The 13,156-nt window shown below is 34.5% G+C and overlaps 1 long non-coding RNA gene across 1 annotated transcript; it reads left to right on the plus strand.

Annotated features, from left to right (window-relative positions):
• The first annotated feature begins 10,127 nt into the window (after window positions 1-10,127).
• Window positions 10,128-12,743, plus strand: LOC142161875 (uncharacterized). The gene is made up of 2 exons (XR_012693587.1): window positions 10,128-11,009; window positions 12,681-12,743. It is a non-coding gene; the product is annotated as an uncharacterized LOC142161875 (long non-coding RNA).
• The last annotated feature ends 413 nt before the right edge of the window (window positions 12,744-13,156 follow it).

Here is a 13,156-nt window from a genome sequence, read left to right on the forward strand (position 1 = left end):
TGTTCTAAAGGTTTACGAGGTGAAGCTTTTGCCAGATATTCTTTTATTATCTGTAGATAGTAATAGTCAAAAGGATAAACTTCAACAAACTGCCAAACAAAGATTAGTATGATGTGGTAGGAAGGTAAAAAGGTGAAATAAAGTACTAATTAATGATAGGTGTTGGCGTGTTGCAGATCAACAAGCAAAAAAAATGTGACAGTAATAGTAAAAAGGATAAGCTTCAACAATCTGCGCAGGCAAAGATTAGTACTTAGCTGATATGGTTGCTAAAAGAAACAATCTAAACATTCATATCTATTTTATTATAGTAATCCATTATAAAATTAGCAGATCTGTCATTTTTCACAACAAACATTTAGCACCTAAGATTCGGGCAAGTTCATTGTTGCATAATAATAAATTAATGTAAATAGGTGCACCTATTCTTTTAAAGCACAATATAAAGCACTGTATTTTGGGCAATTTAGGTATTTAATCCTCCAAGTTAAGCAAAAATAACTCTTAATCCAAATCCAAATTACGTAATTCCCATATAAATAATAAGTATGTGGCAAGGTTCATAGCTTTAAACTGTCACAGAATCTGAACAGAAATTGTTCAACATGCCAGCAGATAATGGTACTCTCTCAAATAAAAACTCCAAAATAGAAGAAGAATTTGATGAAGGGAAAGAAGATGAAAAAGAAGAAGAAGGTATGAAGACATGGGATTGTGGGAGTCCCTTATATGACTCCTATGAATTGGTAGCTCTCAGCCATTTGATTGATAGGCATCTTATGGCATTACCATATCTTAGTGGATCAAGAAAAGAGACTTATGAATCTTTTCAAAAGGCAAAATCAAGAATTGAAGAGGTTACTGCTTCTAAGAATAAGCTGATCAAAGGGTCTTTAATGGTGAGGTTTCACAATGGTTCAATGGAGAAGATTAAAGAGAGAGATGTTGATAATGGAGAAAGAAGAAAGAAGATGAAATGGGGGATTGTTAAAATTTGCAGCAGGATTATTTCATGGAAAAAAGTTAAATAAAGATCAGTGAATTAGGTATATGCTTAATCTATGATCATTCTCTTTTATTATGTTATTTCTGTTATAAAGGGCAGTCTGATTTTAATTAATCAACATGGAGCAAACTTATCAATTGAGAATTGGTTTTTCCTAAAATGATCTGATTTTTATTTCGCTTTTATGAGCATGAATATGGTATGTCTGTTATGTTCGGAATTTGTGGGTATCTCAAAAGGAAGTGTCTTTTTATTTTCCTGTACTTTCTCTCATCTTGAAATAGTTAAACTAGCCGTTGGAAACTAACCGTAATTAGCCGTTGGAAACTAACCATAATTAGCCGTTCGAAACTAGTTATTGGAGTAACACCTATATAAACATAGTCTTTGGAAAGCTAAAGACATACTTTCTAACATAACTTTCTGAATCTTCTTCCTCCTCCTATATATACGCTGAGTTTCTTTCTTGAATTTTTTGATAATAATTCTTTTCTCAGTTTAGTAACTGGAAGAACCTGTTGAATCTGGGGGCATAAGCCTAATTTTATTCTTTAATATGTGGGAGAAATATCTTAAAGACATAATTCTTGACATACCTCAAGCTTTGATAACTCCTATTCTCCCTAATCAAATTTCTCCAACATGTTATATCTTACAATAGTATTTTAGTTCAATGTCTTACATATAAAATCTTGGGCTTGCAAATTTGAAAGAGGCTTAAGTAAATTGTTACTCCATGTTGTTTGGTATATGGGATAAGGATAATAATCCCGGAATAAAATTTGAGATTAACTTTATCCCATATTTAGTTTGGGTATTAGCTAATTCTGGAATAACTTTTACACTAAAATGGTGGAATTAGAGCCCGTTTGGATTAGCTAATTTGAAGTAGCTGATAAGCATTAGGTGCTGAAAAGCACTTTTAAGTGCTGAAACTGATTTAATAAATAAGCAGTTACGTGTTCGGGTACAAGTGCTGAAATTGATAATAAGTTGTTGCAGTTTTTGATAAAAAAGTGTTGATAAGCTCTTTTTCTGTTAAAATGACTTAAAACCCCTTAGAATTGTTTACACTTATAAGGGCGTAATTGCTTTAAAATTTTAGATTCCGATTCAAATACAAAATATTCTATTTGTCATTTTATTTTTAATACAACTGTGCTTAGATAAGATAATTTTTATGATAAATATAATTTATTTTATAATAAGCATATAATCATAAGTTATAATAATTAATAAATTGACAAAAGTTTCTCAGTAAAAAATAAACCTAAATACGAAAAAATATTTGGGGCAATGAGTATCGATGTAGGAGTTTTGTTCTTAAAAGGAATGTTTTAAGGATAAAATAATAAAAAATTTGATCAAACTTAAAGTGTTTATAAGCTAAAAATTCATAAGCTGGGGTGACCAGCTTTTGACTTTTGGCTTATTTTTTACTAATAAGCACTTTTAACTTTACCAAATGTGTAGATAAGCCAAAAAGTACTTATAAGCTAGTTTGATCAGCTTATAAGCTTAGCCAAACACCCTCTTAGTTATTCTATATAAAAGATGGATAACTAATCCCATAGAATATCCCACAATTGTACCAAACGAATCCTAAATATATAATTAAACAACTACTAGGTTGAAGTGCTAAATTTATATCAATTTCGAACTAGATTAATAAGATTACATGAATTTGTTGCTGATCCTAAAGTTCCCAAGTAGAGCCTAACTCAAAGTTCTTCAGTTTATTGTCAAAGCTTTTTGGGGTTGACACGTGTTTTTCATTTTCTCTTTTTTGGTACTAAAAAAAGTTCTTATTTCCGATTCATGCAACAGTGCATATTTTTTCAGTGTCTTAGGCTGCTTATATAATTACAAAATGTCGGTGCTTAATTATGATATACATAATAAATGATTTGATTGATCACTAACGGGAAATAGACTAGTTTTGGCTAATATTGACCCCATCTGATAATCCAGATACCTTGTTTTCCACAGAGTTCCATTGATCAATTATAGTTCAATGAAAGATGAGAAGCAGGCAAAAGTGCTTAGTTTTGTAGTAAACATTTGAGACAAAACAGATTGCAAGTTGAAATGTCTAGATAAGGAACACACTTTCATGTGTTCATATGTGTTTTGTTCTTTGGGGTAACATGGGTCCAATGTGGATAACATGGTCCAATGTGGTCAATTAGGATTTCAACAACTCAACACTTCCACTACTTCGTTTCAAGATCTCCAAGATATGAAGAAAAAAACATATCAATAGTAAGTTATAACTCTGGTAAAAAATATTTGAGCAAGCGGTATGATTTTCTCGATTAGATTCCTCCTCCTTCCCCAATATTTACTGTATCCATTTAAGAAACAGGTCAAAAAGAAGTATAGAATTAGAGACGTGTACACAATTTTTGGGACATATCTGAAAACGATATGTTTACTTAGGTATGTATGGAAGCAACTTATGCGACAAAATGAACATTTATGGCCAGTAAAAGCATCGCCTGGCGAGGTTCCTACATTTTTCCAGCATGGGTGTTGCGACCAAAAACACTCACGCAAGTGCACGTGATCGTCAAGTAATAAAGTAATGAGTAGAGTATCGTTCATTCAAACTCAGTTAACTTATCGATTCAAGAGATTTTTCACAAAATATAGAAGTAACTAATTTACTACCTAAAACTATCAAGCAATGAATTAACTAGAGATCAACCGAACAAATAACAATTTTGAGTAACAATCAGTAGAAGAGAATATTCCAGGGTCACGGGTTAGCTAACAATCATGTTGCGTTCTTGGCTTAAGAAAACTAATTGATTTATCTGGATTGTTGATTGACATGGTTGATATTACTCATAAGAATCTGTTGAGTCTTTACTCGTCTATTCAAGTTAACTTAATGCCTATATGTCTATGGAATTAAGATTAATAAGAATGCATTTATAATTCATGTATTTCAATTAAGCAAGGCAATTAGGTATATGTCTATCCTAATTGCGAATCTGTTCCCCGATGCCCAGGTTCAAGAACTTGCTCTGCTTAATTCTATATGCAATCTAGAGTTCCCACTTTCGAGTTCAACTCTAAATTCGTAGATAGTATCTCACTGTTAGCTACTCAGCAAAATAATTAAAAACAGAATTAAATAAACAACCCAATATGATAAAATCAACTTCGTTAAATTAAACCTCAAACAACAACATTCATGTTTCACCCATGACCCTAGAACAATAGGTTTTTAGCCACTCATAATACTAGCAAACAATTACATAAGTTTTGAATAATTGAAAATATTAGAAAAGATGAAGAAATCTGAGATGTTCTTGCTCCCATATGTTTCTTGTGTGTATTTTTCCTCCAAAGTGGCGTCTCATCTCCAAAGTGGCGTCTCATCTCCAAAGTGGCGTCTCATCTCCAAAGTAGCGTCTCTCCCTTCAAAAATAGGCTTAGTCTTTCTTTTATACATGCTGGATAGGTCTAGGGGTAAATAAATTGAGTCCCGGGCAAAATAGGACAAAAATCACGTCAACGGTGCCCAGCCCGGTGCCAGGCGCCCACCAAGGCGCTGCCCAATTTTCAGTTCTTTTTCCAGTGCCACAGGTGGCGCCAGGCGCTGCCTGTGGCACCCAAATACACATTTTCCCGGTTTTGTTCGTTTTGGCTCAAATCTTGTGCTTTTCGTCCCCAATTGCTCCCGAATCATTCCTACAAGTAAAAACACTTCAAATTAATATAAATCATAGCATTTAACATCCCAAATTCATGAAACAAAAGTAAAATATGAGGCGATATATATAGAAATATATATACTTTAAGCTTAACATCAACACCCCACACTTAGACTCGTGCTCGTCCTTGAGCAATGGGACTATCTAATAAACCCCCAACTATGTACAAGTCTCAATCATAGAGGAGCACCTTAACTTTTTATCACACATTATACCCTTGACTATTATCAATACCGGCACACATGCATGAACACACAAAATTTCATATTCTTCCCGTTTAAGCATGCCCAAGTATAACATTTCAATTCAATCAATTCCAACAACTTATTTGTCACCACCCAACCTAAAAAGCCGACTTGTAACTACTAAGCACCCTCAATTTATGTACTCACCCAACAAGAAAGTTTACAACATTACCAATCATTCATGAGATCATGTGCCTTCACCAACAAACAAAGAGTGAAGATAGATTAGTCCACACACTCAAATATACTTTTGAATGTAGATTAAGGACATCACACAATTGAACAAAATTCGCTCACTCGCACAAAGAATTCATATGCATCTCATGGCCGTACCATAAGCTTGCCCGTAGTGTATATCTCTACTAATTTAAGCTAGCCAAATCTAGGATCAATTAAGACTTTAAGGTTGTAATATAGGCTAAGGGACGGGTATGATACATTTAGAAATAGTGGCTAACCCTCCTAGGGACTTTAATTCACTACATTCATGATTCAAGCACATATTCTTCTCAACCAATACACTTGCCATATACAATATAGCCCTCTTTTCAATTAAGCACTTCTATATTTCTACTAGCACAAATCAATAAGAATTGGAGGTGTGTATTTTCTCCATTATTTGAACTATCATATTTTTTTCCTCTTTTCTTGCAATTTTTCTTTTCCTTTTTCACCTTTGTTCTTTTCTTCACACACTCCATACATTAAAGTTCATCGGCTAGTGAATTTTAATTTCAACCTTAGTGCACCAACGATCCCTTCCATGGTTCCACTCGAAAACTACTCCCCAATTTCTCACCTTACTTTTTTTAGCGACTAAGTTCCTTAGGAGGTAAAGGTTCAATCAATATCAAATTAAGAACAAAATAGGGGTATGACTTGTAATATGAGTGCCAAAAGAAAGGCTTATAGGCTCAAAGGGGCTAGCAACGGAAATTTTATTTTTATGTGACAAGCACATTTAAAATCAAGCAAGAAAATGCCTACGTCATCTCCTAGATTAGCACAACTTACAATTTCGCTTCAAGTAACACACGGGGCAAGTTCTAGACTACACAGGATAGCACAAAAATCACAAATCCTCGCACAGACATTGCACATGACTCAATTAAAACGATTATGTTCAACTCTCAAGTCAAGCAAGCACACATAATTGATAAATTTAAGTAATATTGCACTATGTGGCATACGAGTCAAACAAATGAGAAAAGGCGTTACAAAATAGGCAATTTACTTTACTTAGGCTTCACAATTCAAACCAAATACATGGGAAAATAGAATGTATGTCATAGCCTATGTGCCAGCATCAGTTATGTCAATGAGTATCTCATAGCGACTCGGTTTCTTCCTACACTAATCCTAAAAAAAAAAATAAAGTACCCGGTTCGAGATACATCCTTGGAAAAGAACCGGTGCTCAAAGAAAAATCAAGGAATACTACCTAACTATTCTAAAAAACAAAAATTTGGTGTTTTTAAATCGGACTTTTATCCCTCAAGAAAATTGTCCAAAAGATCCATCGTCGGGAAAAGTTCGGGCTTTTTAAATTTTTTTTCTTTTGTATTTTTTAGGCTTTTTTTTCTATTGATTTAAAGCAACTAAACTACACTAGACTAACTACACTAGAACTACTAAAATAAACAAATTAAAATAAGTTGATACAAAATATACAACTACAGCACAGGTAGTATTCATCTCACCCAACACTTAAACTATGCATAGCCCTCGATGCAAGTAAAAATGAAAAACAGAGTAGGGTGGAAAAAAAACTCCCTGTTAATCAGAGTCCACCTCCCCCAGCAGCTCTAGGCTCATCATCATCCGGTCCTAGAAGCACCAAAGTCATGGGCCCTGTAACACCATTCCCATCCTCAGTGTCTAAGCCCTTGACAGAGTTGACGTCCTCCGATGAGTGAATGGGGTTGCCAGGTGCAATTTCCAACATCTCCTTGGACGTGCTGGACAAGTCATCGCGTAAATGCATACGCTCCTCATCAGAAATACCTGCCCTGCTCATTAGTAAGTTCAACGAGTTATAAATGTACCTGTTGAAGTTCTCCTCTCGCTTCATCCTGGCTGTGGGGGTGAGTTTTGACGATGTCTCCATCGGAGATGTGATGTCCATAAGCCCAGACGGAGCCTCCACCACCTCATCATGTTTCGGGGTACTCCGGCACTCCTCGAAATAGCATATACCGAGTAACTAAATTTCCAAAGAAGAACCGCCTAATTTGTCGCCCAAATCTCGTGTGGGCCATCTCACTAAGTGTGAGCACGTGATTTTTGCTTCACGAAAACTACTCTAAAAGAAATCAAAGATAAAACAAAATTCTCTTAGTGTGCAATTTTTAGGATTTATGTGGCATTTATGGATAATTATTTGTGTTTTGTCCATAAAATGTTTACCTTGTTGTAGATAATTGAAAAAATACAAAAAAAAAATACATGTTGCATGCATATTTAGGATTTAATTATGCATTTAGGAATTTATTAAACCATCATTTGGCTCTAAAAGGAAAATCACAAAAATATGCGTTTATTTCTATTTGTTGTCATTGGTTGATTTTTATTTTAAGGTTTTAATTTGTGTGTTAATTGTTGTAAGTGTTAATTAATATTTGTGTAGTTTTATTTTTGATTTTACAATTTAATTAGGAATTGTTTTTAAATTAAATTAAAGAAGGAAAAGGAAAAAGAGTTGAAAATATAAGAAAACCGAACTGGGCCAATTCTGGACCATTTCAGGCCCAAAATCACACCCCATGCCTAGGTCCAATCCAACCCGTCCCCAGCCTCTATCAAACGACGTCGTTTCAAGCATCTCAATCTGGACCGTTGATCTCAGATGATCAAACGGTCCCAAAGCTGTGACCAAACCCGACCCCTGACCCATTACCCGGTTAAGCCCGACCCCCCCTATTTAAACCAAATGACGCTGTATAGTTTAACCCCTTTTATCCTGGTCGTTGATCTTAATTGATCTAAAGGCTAAGATCGAAACAACCCCTCCGTATATAAGGCCAATCCTTACCCCACACCCCCAAAGTCATACCCACCCTTTCCACCTTCGTCTCTGATCTTCAGAGACCAGACATGTCTGCCACCTCTAGCCACCGTGCACCGCCCACCGGAAATCGCCTCATGACGGTTCCGGTGGTCCAAACGATCCCAAAATTACACCATAGCTTCCCCACGACATCCTCTTTCCAAATATGGTATTAGTTTCCCTCGAATCCATACCTGATGTCTCGAATCTTCAATCAAAGAGTCCGTCTGAGACCTCACTTGTTCTGATGACTACCAAATTAATACCCCTAAGCTATTTGACCACCCTCATTACAGATCCAGTACCCGTTGGCTTCGAATCTTCCTGAAACTCCTCGAATCTTCGTTTGAAGATTCGAGCCAAACATGAACCTACCCCGATCTGTTCCAAATTCATACCAGGTGACCCCCAGACCTCCCTCATACCATAAATGACTTTGGTTCCATTCAAATCTGCCTAGAAATGTTCGAACCCTAAATCGAAAAAAAACGGAACCCTAGAAATTCCAAATCATGGAATCCGTCCAAATTAAGTAAGGATTTGGGGTTTAATCGACATTAATCGAAGTGTTCTTAGTTGAGAACACTTCGACTAAGGTTTGTTCAACCTCAAAGTGTCCAAATCCGAGTTCGAGCCTGGGTCCGTATAGTTCTGAGGTTTTGAGGTATTTTTCTTTTCCCTTTATTCTGTATTTATGATTTTTCTATCTATGTATCTGTTTAGTTTAGTTTTATTGATTTTCCATGCTTTTTCAATTCATCTTCTCATCTCCAATAGACCTTTTTATTTGGTCCAAATCTGTCATTCATTTATGTTTGCTGTAATTATTATGTGTGTAATCGATTAATAAGTTGCGTCGATTAGTTAGTTTCCAGTTAATCCATGATTCTGTCAATAACACTGAAATTACCCGAATTGCCTATTTCTTTGTTGCTGATTTGCTCAGTGTCAGTTGTAATACGTAATCGACTAATTAAGTTTCGTTGATTAGTTCGTTCTTATAGTTTGAATCATTCGGCATTCTGTTGTTTATAGTTTTCAAATTAGTTATCCGATTAATTCATATTCTATTTTGATTAGGAGCATTGTTCTGAATCCCTGGAACCTATATATTTGATGTATTTTCTGCCTTAAAGTACTAGCTGAATTGGTTATAGCTGTAATCAAATCAGTTTTGGGTTAATTGTTAGTTAAACAGATTTCAGAATTAAGATTCTAATACAGTTGAATAGTTGTATTAGGAGGCAGTAATATTAAGGGATTTTCAGGGCTGATTTGGGAATGAAATAGTAAGGTTTATATTTTAGTGTTAATGCTTTGTTAGTGGGGTATTAATTAATACACTAATGGGGAACCAAAGGGAATGGGGGGGCTGATAATAAGGAAAAGTTTGCCTTAGTGGGATTTAAAGTGAAAAATCAGATTTTAGTGGAAAAAAATCTGATTTGAATAAGGAAAAGGGTCGGGTAATATATTTGAACAGGGGGCAGATTTGTATAAAAGGGGTTGGTGTAAGCACGTGATTTTTGCCCTATATGAGAATTACTCCCAAAAAAAATCAAAAATAAAATGATTTTTCTTTGGTGTGCAATTTTGTGATATTTTGAATAATTATTTGTATTTGTCTGTGCATGTTTATTTGCTAAATTAATAAAAAATACAAAAATATGTCGAATTTTGCATGTAGGATTTAATTCTACAATTGTTAGTAATTAAATTTGTTTTACAAAAATTAAAAATTACAAAAATAGGCATCGTTTGCATTTTTAGCATTTAATGTCCAAATATACAATTTTATGCTTAATTAATACTTAATTGTGCGTTAATTGTTATTGGGAGTTAATTTGCGCTTTTATAACTTAATTTAGTTCTCAATAATAGTTTAAGTATTTTTATAATTTAGTTTTAGAAAAATAAAAGAAGAAAAGAAAGCGAAAATATAAAGAAAGTCGGAATTAGGCCTCTTCTTCAATTTCAAGCCACAGGCCCAAAAAATGGCCCAATATTCCCTACGACCCAGTCCAATTCGAACTGGGTTGACCCAGTCCATAACCCAAAAGACCAAACCCCTTTGTCTTACCTTTTACAACACAAAACAAAAGAAAAAAGAACAAAAAACCCTAAAAAATAAGAAAAGACCCGCCCCCCTATCTTCCTTCTTCTTCTATTCTTCATCTTCCCAAAAGCTCCAAACTCCATCAATGGCTGCCCTCAACCAACTGCTTTCGCCTTCTTCTTCCTCGACCAAACGACACAAGTCCCTCGATCTCCAACGACCCACCATAACACCGTCGCTACCATAGCTTCATCTCTTTTGTCAAGCTCAAAGATTGATCGACCATGGCTGCCCTTGCATCGTCTTCTTCAACCACCCAGCTGCGTTGGTGATCCAAACAAAAGCTAACGAACAGCTCGTCGCCATTGTTGCTCCTTCTGCTTCACCATCCATCGCGACTTCATCTTCGTCGTTCGACGTCAAGCTCGAGTTTGAGCTCGACGTCCATGGCAGCCCTCAACCGCACGTCCAAAAGACCAGTTGTTCAAGCTTTTCCTTCTCCGACCATGGATGACCCTAGCTGCCTCGTCTGCTGCTGCCCGCGCTAGCTTCTTGACGTAACCAAACACGTCGCCGCTACTTCTCCTCCTTCCTCCGAGCTGCTGCTGTCGCGGTGCTGCTTCCCGTTCCACCTTCTTCTTCACTTCCGGCTGCTGCTACTTCTGTGTCAACCTCGCCGTCCAGCTGCTGCCTAATCGAACAACCATGGCCAGTCTCCATCGTTGCTTCTTTTGCATTCAGTTTTCTCGCAAACAAATTAACTGCTTTCGTTCATCACTTCTGCCGTCGTTTGGTGGAGTTCTAGTCGAGGTCGTCGAGCGTAGTTTTGAGTTCGTCAAGTTTACAAGGAAGGTGAGTTCGTCGTTGAGTCCGGACAGACTTATGCCCATTCGAGGTTTGTCAAAACAGTCCAATTCGTCGTTGTTCATCTCCGGTTAGTAGTTTTTTGCGTTTTATTTTGTCCGTATTTGGTTTTGATATTTTCGAATCTAAAATCGACAAATGTTTGTTTTGTTTATCGTTTGAATTAATTTTTAGTTCATGTTCATGTGTTGTTTGTTAAATTAATTTTTCAGATTCCAAATGAAAGATTAATTAATTGTTTTTCATGTTTATTTCGTGTTCGTATTGTTGTTTAAGTGAATATTTGTTGTTGTTTAAGTGAATATTTGTTAGTTTAATATTTGTTAGATTCAAATTGAAATTTAATTAATTGTTTCTTCAATTTGTTTCATGTATTTGATGTATTTTCCGGAAATTGTTAATATTGTTAAGTTCAAGTTTAAATTCATAATTGTTTCTTCTTAGTTTTTGTTTTGTCATTTGCCTAAAAGAATTTAGTTGTAATAAGGGAAGTATGTTGGTTTTAGTCATTTGAATCCGTCGTTTTTATTTTTAGATTTAATTCATGTTCATATTATGTTTGTTTGATTTTGAATCCGAAATGATTATAGTTTGATTTCTTGTTTACCATTTGTGATTATTTCTTGAATTGGTCTCATAATCTTGTTTAAAGTTTAATATAAGAATTGTTTGTTGTAATGTTGTTAGAGTGTATTTTAAGTTCAATATGATTGAATTTAGAAATATAAATATACTTGTTTGTTGTTGTTGTTGAATCCGAAAATAGGATTGTTTGTTGCTAAAATATTGTTCAATCAAATTTTAGTTGTTCTTTGTTGTTCAATTTGTATTCATGTGATTTGTTGTTGAAATGTTGAAGAAATCATGTTCATGTGATTTGTTGTTGAAATGTTGAAGAATTCATGTTCATGAAATTTGTTGTTTGAACATTGTTAGAAATTAATCATATTGTCCATATTTTGGTTAAGTTTGATTAATTGATGTGTTATAGCTGATGGGTAGTTTGGTAATTTATAGTACTTTCGGGGGTAAAATAGTAATTTGCAATAGGGTCGGAGGGGTAGTTTAGGAATTGTACATTTTGTAATTGTTTATTTGAAGCATGGGGGACAAAATGAAATGGGGTGGGTTGTGATATGGTTATTTAATATAAAGGGGGGACAAGACAAAATTTAGTGGGGGGAATCTTGCATTATTTTATGTTAGGCATGGGGGACAAAATATAATGGGGTGGTGTGATATATTTATTTAATGTAATGGGGATGAGTGAGAAGATAATGGGTTTGGTAGAGAAAGGGATTGATTTTAATTGATTAAAGGGTAAGGATTATATATAGAGGTCTTAAAAATCAGATAGGGGGACAGAGAAAAAAAGGAGAGATTAGAGAAAAAAAGAGCTGAACATTTATTCCGAAAAAATATTGAAACTCTCAAGAAAAGAAAAAACATACAAAGAAAATAAAAAATAAAAAGTTGAAAATTAGAAGAGAAAGTAGTACACACCTGATAAATATTCTGGTATACAGGTGTAGAAATTAAGGGTTGATGATTAACTAGCCTTTCAAAAATCTGAAAATTTCCCTTGGTTTCTGTCCGTTATTTTCGGCATTCCTGGATTTATTTTGAATTTTTCAAATCTGTCACTGGGATTTTCGTTGACTGGTTATTGCTGGTTATTGTTGTTGTTGCTGTGTTATGTATTACGTTGCTGACTTTCTTCTTCTTATATTGACGATATCAGGTACACAACTGTAATTTTGGCATTTTGTAAGCTGAAATGAAGAATGGAGTGTTAAATTTTTAATTTAGTTTTTTTTTTTTTTTTTGTATTGTATTTAGGTTATTCATGTATTATTATTCTGTAAATCACTGTCATTTGGCATAACTAGGCATATTATAGCGACATATTAAATAACGCCTTAACCAGATTATTAGGAAATATATTTAAGTCTGATTACTAATTAAAACTGTTTGATAATAAAAATAGAAGAAATAACGTAAAAAATGGCATTATTGAATCAGTTTGACAAAAATTGACTAAGTTCCTTATTCATAAGGTTTTTCGTCAACGATAAGTTAATCAGAATCATGTAGTTAATTTCAGTTAAAACATGAATTAGTTTGCGAATCAAGTATTAGGACATGATGTGAATTAAAACGAAGTTAGTTAATGTTAAATTGTTTAATTTTTTAGAAATATGGTTTAGTAATCAAGTT

Source organism: Nicotiana tabacum, chromosome 7, assembly GCF_000715075.1.
Source record: "Nicotiana tabacum cultivar K326 chromosome 7, ASM71507v2, whole genome shotgun sequence".
In the NCBI taxonomy this organism is placed as follows: Eukaryota; Viridiplantae; Streptophyta; class Magnoliopsida; order Solanales; family Solanaceae; genus Nicotiana; species Nicotiana tabacum.